Source organism: Rhipicephalus sanguineus, chromosome 1 (assembly GCF_013339695.2).
Source record: "Rhipicephalus sanguineus isolate Rsan-2018 chromosome 1, BIME_Rsan_1.4, whole genome shotgun sequence".
In the NCBI taxonomy this organism is placed as follows: domain Eukaryota; kingdom Metazoa; phylum Arthropoda; class Arachnida; order Ixodida; family Ixodidae; genus Rhipicephalus; species Rhipicephalus sanguineus.
This window is the reverse complement of record NC_051176.1, coordinates 286933052-286941080: the sequence shown is the minus strand read 5'-3', so window position 1 is coordinate 286941080 and position 8029 is coordinate 286933052. Positions and strand designations below refer to the sequence as shown.

Here is an 8029-nt window from a genome sequence, read left to right as displayed (position 1 = left end):
CATCCTTCTCTTTCAAAGGGTAATAATTCTAGGGAGCCACCGAAAAATTGATTTTAGTGCCAATAAGTAAATCGATTGATAGCCGCAGGCTGCGTCTTCATTCTTTAGCGTTTTGAAGTATGATCACCCTTGCAGGAGGCGCAGAAGTGCGCAGCGTGACATTTGAGAGTGAACGGTTCCGATGGAAAGTATTTAATTTATATAGTGCTAGCCTTTGTCGTACTTGATTTTTTTCCGCAGGCCACAGCTTTATGGCTTCGAACTTTAATAGTATATAAACGTCACTCAAACGGTTCCTACATTGTAATCTAAGCAGGCCATCTGGGTGATGTCAGGAACACCTCCTAGCTTTGAGTGTATCGAGTGCAAAGCTTTTTCTGCGAAGGGGATCGAATAAAAACTAAAAAAAATAATAAAAGAAGACAGCTCTTGCGATCTTTCTTTTTCTTCTCTAAAGTGTGCACTCGCTTAAAGCTAAGGAAAGGGACAATATTAGCCATTAATATGTTCGGCGCGAAAATCAGCACTATATGTAATGCTTCGTAATGATGCTCATGGGCAAACCACTCATGCGTGCGAGTGGGACTTTGTAATGGAGAGGGATCAAGGGAGGAGTTACTGCGATATGGCTTTCAGTGATCCTACTCGCGAACTCCTCAACCAGAAAGAAAATACACCGACGACACAGGAGTTGGGCATTCACGGGCGCTCATTTGTACTTCCTATGCAAAACACATATTGACTGCAGATAAGGGCTCACAACATCGTGACGCCTAACAAAGGCAAACGAGTGCGGGAGAATATGTAAATCTAACTGGCTGGTGACTTGGAACTGAATACAGAAAACGTTCGCTTGGAATGTAAGCTTTACTACTAGGGGTGCCTAGCTTCTGGCAGGGAATAGAAGCGTCGATATGTCTTTACTAGGTATTCGAACAGTGAAGTTCGATCATTTATTTGTTTTTGACGGTGTTATAATACATAATACAGCATCGACCTTGGCGTGTGTGGTTAAATTAGGTTAGTTTTTCGCATCTTTTTACGCTTTATGCCAGCCCTAATTAGCTTAACTTGCCAGTGACGTTGTTAAAACGTATTTGTCCTCTGTTTATCTCTTCCAACAGCCCCTTAGAAAAAAGTAAAGATGTCCCCCAAAGATATCGATGACTCACCGCCATGGTGGCCTTCATGAGTGAGTGGGACTCACGTGAGAGTTTGGGCGAGTTGGTGGTTCATCGTAAAGGAAATTTCAACAGTGCGGGAATAAACAGGAATGCGCCGCGAAAAGAGAGCTGACACGGACAAGCGCTTATTCTTTTATCTAATGACCATATAAATCCTCGCAAAGTAATCTGGGCCGACTTTCTCTTTTCCGTCTTAACCTGTATATGTTGTGATTTGCGTACTCCCTGCATTGTACATTTGACATTAGCCTCGTCCCTTTCCAGGGGAGGTGCCAGTATTTATTTACCGGGGGGGGGGGGAGGCACCCACGAAAAGTGCGTTCCATCAGGGGAGCAGGGAGGCTGGGAACTTACGCGCTGTGCTTTGAATATATTCGCTGCCGGGGGGCAAAGGGGGAGGGGGCAGGCGGAAATCTTAGGGGGGCAGCTGCCCCCCCCCCCCCCCATTTCATATCAACTTGACAGTATAAAAGCGCATACTCTTCATCAGTGGTAGCATGCCATATAATATGATCGAAAGCGATTTAAGTAATCGGTAAAGCGATAATTGGTGGAACACCTAGTCATACGTGATCTGTGTAATACGACCCACTGGATTTCGGGGCTCCATAATCTACACCATGTAGCTGGGATATAGCCTTGAAACTGCTTACAGCTGAGTTTACCTCAGCTGCAACAAACAAACAAACAAACAAACAAACAAACAAACAAACAAACAAACAAACAAACAAACAAACAAACAAACAAACAAACAAACAAACAAACAAACAAACAAACAAACAAACAAACGGACTTTTCATTATCTCCTAAATGCTGAGCCACTGCGCATCATATGTGTCTCCGTGTGCTCAAGCAACAAAGAACATAAGCGCGGCTGCCACGAGGCGCCTAAGTTATACCTACAGAAGAATCCAGAGCCTCGCAAACTTTCCACGATCACGGGGACACAAAGGTGCCCCGTTAAAAAACCACCGATTCCCGGTCTAGGTGGAAGTTATGGGCAGCAAAACAAAAGAAGCCCTCTTTGAGTCGCTCCTCGCTGGCTCACTTCGGTGGAGTATTGCCCGGCGGCACCATTAATTTGACTTGCGCTTGACAGGCCGCTGGCACTGCAGGCTTCGAGCTCTCCTTGTGTACGCTTTTGTCCGAAAGCGGTTCGATTTCAAAGGTCAAAGAAAGCCTCCGGGAAGGGTACAAATAGCACAACGATCGCTTTGTGAGTGCCCTGTTTGAACCAGAGGCGACTCAGAGGCGGAGCCCTGGCCGGCGTTATCTGCGAGCCCTGACGAAAGAGAGCACGAGGCCAAGCCGTGGCACTTCAGGCGCTCGACGAGCCCGGAAGCTTTTTGAGATATGCCGACGTTCAGTGTTTTTCGACCAAGCATGTATGAGCAGTGCAGAACAGGAACCTGGCGGTTACGCGATGGAAAGGAACTCCATCAATAGTTTATTTAGCATGTTTAACTATGCAGGTTTGGTTTCTTGCAGGCGGTCTGAATAGTTATAATGCGAGCGATACTAATTTTGTGTCGGTGTGCCAGATAGGCGTTTCTCTGTTGAACTGAAAGCATGAGCACGAAACGTGTTGAAACCAAACGGCCAATATTATTTCGAAAAACGAACTTCTCGGGTCCTCACAAGTTTTGCCGAGAGATGCAAAGATGAGGGAATGTCGAAGCCAGTCGAGGTAGCCACGGTATATAACACAGCTAATGTATCGTGTGGAAACAAACGAAGTGTTTATTATTATTATTATTATTATTATTATTATTATTATTATTATTATTATTATTATTATTATTATATTATTATTATTATTATTATTATTATTATATAATCTACGTAAGGAGGCCCGATGGATGCACAATAAAATATATAAAAAATAACTGGACAAAGTTTCCGCGACTAGCTTATAAGCGATCTGAACGTTGCACTTGTCGCATTTTTGCCGCGTGTTTGTGTTAACACTTCTTTGGCACTGGATGAGAGCAGGGCGCGAAACTTTGACTCCCTTTCATGAATTAGACTTATAGCACACACCTTTCATTGATATGCATGTAGAGTGGAACGTGTTGCAAAGAGATGCAACGATAGCTCCCGACGTTGCAGTACAAGTTTAAAGGGAAGAAATCATTTTCGCCGAAAATATGCCGAACAACTTACAGCTGAGAGAACGCTGGTTCTTGAAAGGCAACCGAAGGTAACACTTGTTGATAGCATATAGAGTTTGTCAGGAGGATTGCGAATATACCTAAAGACAAGCGAAAATAAAATAACTGTTTAAGCGGAGGGGGAAAAAAGAGGGGCTCTGTCTCTATTCCGTGTTTCCTCTGAGAAGCTGCTATGCTTCACGGACCGGAATAAGAATACAAATATAATATTTGTTTCATTAGTTTTCCTATGCTCAAGTGAGAGTCACAGAATATCATCGAACATTACTAGAATAGTGTGCTGGCAACGGATTTATTTCACTGGCAAACATTTTGCTGATGAATGTTTGGAAACACCCCAAAGAACGCATAGCCGTTTTCTACACTTTCTGTTAGCACGTGCGCCTAATACAAGCGGTATTGACACATCTGGTTATAGCTAGAAGGCACTGAAGTTCGTTGACCACTAACGTTAATGGAACAGTGGAAAAACAAAGTTCTACGGGCGGCGGTGAGCAATGACTCCTATAGACTTGGTTGAAACTTAACGGCTGGGCCATTTTACAAAGACTGATGGCCGTCGTTCCCCGAACCGTTTAAAAGACGAAGCGCTTGCTTGCTGGGAACTTGGCGGCGACGATGTAAGAAATCACGAACGCGTTCGAAAAGTAGGGTTTACGGACGAAGGGAGCGCGAAGGAGGCGAATGCGCCCACACTTTGTCATTCGTGTAACGGAAGGCCGGCTTCCAGCATGCGCGTCCCTGAAGAGCAGGAGGAAGAGCTTCACCGGTCGGCTTCCCGCATTGCACGATCCGCCTCGGCCATCGCCGCAGCCCAGCTCTCTCGGTTATCGCTCGTACACTTTCCGCTCTGAGTGGTTCCAGAGGTTGACTGGCGCGAAACGACCTCGGCGGGACCATCGAGGACCCCGTGACAAACGGTTCCAGTGTCCCAGCCTCGAGCGGCCGCGCTCCCGGGGGCGCCATCCTTTCGGCCCTCCGGCGCACTGCGCCGTGTATAGAAAGCCCTGCTACGCCAGCGTCATACACGCAGTGCGAGCCAAACAATGCTGTAACGACTGTGCTTACTGCTCCTACATATAACAAAAATAGGTCAACCCTGCACACTTACTAAATTGACTTCGCGAGAAAACACAAGTGCCGGCAATCAGAGCCCTCAGGAATTATAATAAGTGTTTCTTCGCACTCCACGAAGCCTGTTCTACGCGAAGGGACTCGCATGGATTTCGCGATGTTGGATGTTGACGTTTCGCTATATCCGAAAAAAAAAAAGAACAACAAGGATGGTTGAGAAAGGGGAGAGAGGGGAGGGAGGAGGCGGATTAAAAATACGAAACTAGTCGTATCCTGCAGATTTTGTTTTCTTGGTTTGTAAAGTTTGTCCCCAATTTCTTCTGCGTCTCGTTCGTAGATGCTGCAACGTGAGGAGATTTAACCTCGTCCTCCGCACTCAGTTTCTTTCCCTCCTAATTGTAACTTTAAATTCTCGGTGTGGCGCGTCGGTGTTCATTTTGTGCTGGATAATGTGGAATGATAAAGGGCAAGTGAGCGAGTCCACGACGCCAGATACAAAACAGCGAATTTGGGGCTGTCAGGTAACTAGCAGGGTGAATAAATAAGCCTGCTTTAGGGTAAATGGCGGCTGCTGAGGTAAGATAAAACTCTCCCAGGGACCTCAAACACCTGCGGCTAAAACTTTCGTAATTGTGAAAGATGGAAAAATAGCAACACGGGGGCCCCATGGGGTAGAAATCGTGACGTCGGGCCAAGCGCAACTTGTACTTTTTTATTTTCTTCGCAATCTGCGCTCGGTATATTGCGCAAATGCTCCGCGTAAGCTCTTTCGAGTTGATGCGAACCACCTTCTCATAAGGCTATGCATTCGAACATCCTGCGGGTAGCAAGCAAGCAGGTAAGAAGGGTTCGCTATATATTTAAAGGCAAATTGAGAGAAAATAACTGAGCGTTAATGAAAGTTGGGTTGTTTATTGCTTGCCTTTTTTTTTTAGTCGTGCGGAGACAGTGATATGGAGAGGGAGACTATGTAAAGAGACCCCAATAATCAGATTAACGATTCAAAATAACTTCACACCAATACAAGGACGCGAGGTCTCAGCATGTGCTGCTAATCGGCGCCAGCCCACGCTAGGATAATACTGCTGGCAGCAATTACGAAACACTTGTTCTTCAGTGACTCGTCATGCGAGTAAATCACATTGGCGTAGAAAGCTGAATATGCTAAGCAGCCGCTCGCGTGACCTTGTCTTTCCTTCGCAGAAGAAAAATGCTTTCGAAGATTTGCGTAAGTATGACACCGAGATCCGTAACTGCTGAGTGCTTTCACATGATTTGGGGTGTGATGTTCCAGAGCGCTGACGCGTCGAGTGAAATGACCTTGCTAATAAGAACAAAACCATAACAACGTAACAAAAATCCTAGTCCCATTACATCGACCCAAGGCTGCTGAGCTGCATGGATTCTCATCGTTTAAACAAGATTACTGCAAAACGTTGGTCTCAGCCACATATCAACGTCATCGTGAAGTTGGACAAGGCATACGCCACTGAAGCTGCCGCCTTGAATCGGCATTACGCACACTTTCATATTTATTGAACTGTTTATTAATAGACACACCAAAGAACTGCGGTATTGTTGCTGTGTATGTTTTTTTTACCTCTTGTGTTTCGGCGACGTTGGTCAGAGGAAAATTAAGCTGTAACGTATTTGCTTTTCTACACAATCTATGCGCAAAAATTATGAGTTACGTGTAAAACAGTTGCTGTTCAAAAGCCATGAAGAGTGAGTAAGCGCGACTAGACAGGGACGTAGAAAGAAAACAGACAAGGACACAGCGCTTTAGCCAAGTTCAAGAGCCAAAATACGAGTATAACCGGTGCAATTATTCGAGCGGCAACAGCTTATCCCCCCCCCCCTTCCTGGTCAATTTTAAGGGAAGAAGATGCTGCAACGCTCGTTTTGGTTATATGGCTTGAGGTGAACGCATAAAGCTTTTTTTTTTATTTCCCACGTTCCGTGTGTCATTCGTCAGCCGCTTTAAATACTGATATCAACAAATAATTCTACGGTAAGAACGTTATGTGTATGCGAGTGCTGGTAATCAAAGAGCACAGAAACCGAACTACATTAGTCCTTGGCACACACACGCGCCAGAAGAATAAGAAGTAATACGCTGAAGCAAAGAGAGAAACAAGCTAGCATCCTTTTCAAGTCTTAAGAGCACAGCAGAGGGCGAAGTCACACAGGCTAGGAACATTGAATCGTGCGTCGTACTCACAAAGCACAGAGTTTTCTCTGAGACTGCATCGCCCAGACGGCGTTTCAGGACGGCGGCGAGAAAGCCGATGGAAACGCGACACAAAGGTGGCCCGAACCAAAGAGAGCCGCAGAAAGGAAGGGGGGACTAGAGGTGACAAGGAGCCGACTTTCACCTACAGCGAGCGCAATCTCATTCCTCGCATTTTGTTCTCGGCAGGGTTTCGCCGTCTTCGCTGTGCTCGGGGCCCGCATTTCCAGTGGCGCCGCGGCGTGACGAGACAGATAAAGGGGACGCATTCGAGCTTCGCGGCGTGGAAATTCATCTCGAAGAAAACTCCAACCCTATACTGCCCACCCCAGGGGCCGACAACGCGCTCAGAGTGCCTGCGGTTTACGGTGGTTGGGCTCGCAACTGCGAGGCCCAAGAGCCGCGGCTGCATTAGACCGAGTATAGAGCGCTAAAGGAGGTGGTGGTGGGGATGGAGCGGGGGGGGGGGGGGGTGTTGCGTATTGCTCGCGATAGAGAAGAGGGCGTAGCTCGGAAGCTGCTCGCCCATCGAAGCGGCCGCCACTGCAGATCGCGCATTGGTCGCACGTCGGCGGTAGTCCGTCTACCTTATTACTGCTGCTACTGTTCCGCCGGTGAAGAGAGGCTGCGGGAGAGCGGCCGCTGCTTGAAATGGAGAAAGCGCTGACAGGGACGTGCCTGGACTCGGCGGCCGAGGCACGGCGGCTTGTGAGCTGCCACGTGGAGCGCGCCATTGTTTTCGCGTGGCGGCAGCGGACGCGCGCGTCGGGAGTGTCTCGCAGGAGAAGCCGAAGGGGTGCGCCGCCCAAATCAATGCAGCGACAACAGCTTTTGGACTGCATCTTCTTTTTGTTTCCATTGAACATCGCCGGGAGGTCACCAAACGAGCTTTTCCCATTATCGAGTTGGCCGCGCTCAGCCTGATCGGCATGTGCAGCGCGGCCCTAAAAGCGTCGGCCAAGGCCTCGACGAGTGTGCTTGCGTTGTTTCGTTCCTTCGGCCCTTTTGTGTGCTGACGTAGCGCTGTCAACTCACGCGGCTGACCTTCAACACTTTAACCGCGGTGGCTGCTTCCGCGTATGAACGGTTATACTGCCAAACCTGTGCTGATGTCGGGAGTAACGAGCGCACGAAGAGCCGCACGGCGTTGAAGTAAACGTCTCCGCAAATACACGATAAAAGAACTCTGATCCCACTGCCAAATATCCTATATACATAGCGTTTTTCGATAGTTGAATTGAGGTGGCGATGTCAGACATTTTAAAGACGACTGCAATGCTCTCAAAGCGCGACCCAAACATTTGTTCAAGGGTTGGTTTTCTTTTTTCACGCAGTATCGCGTTTTTCACTGCCAAGAAATTAGTGGCCTG

General features: G+C 47.4%; 1 protein-coding gene across 6 annotated transcripts in view; it reads right to left on the bottom strand.

Annotated features, from left to right (window-relative positions):
- The window catches only part of LOC119379196 (complexin), an 810485-nt gene that overhangs the window by 210214 nt on the left and 592242 nt on the right, over positions 1–8029 (bottom strand). The window lies entirely within an intron of this gene.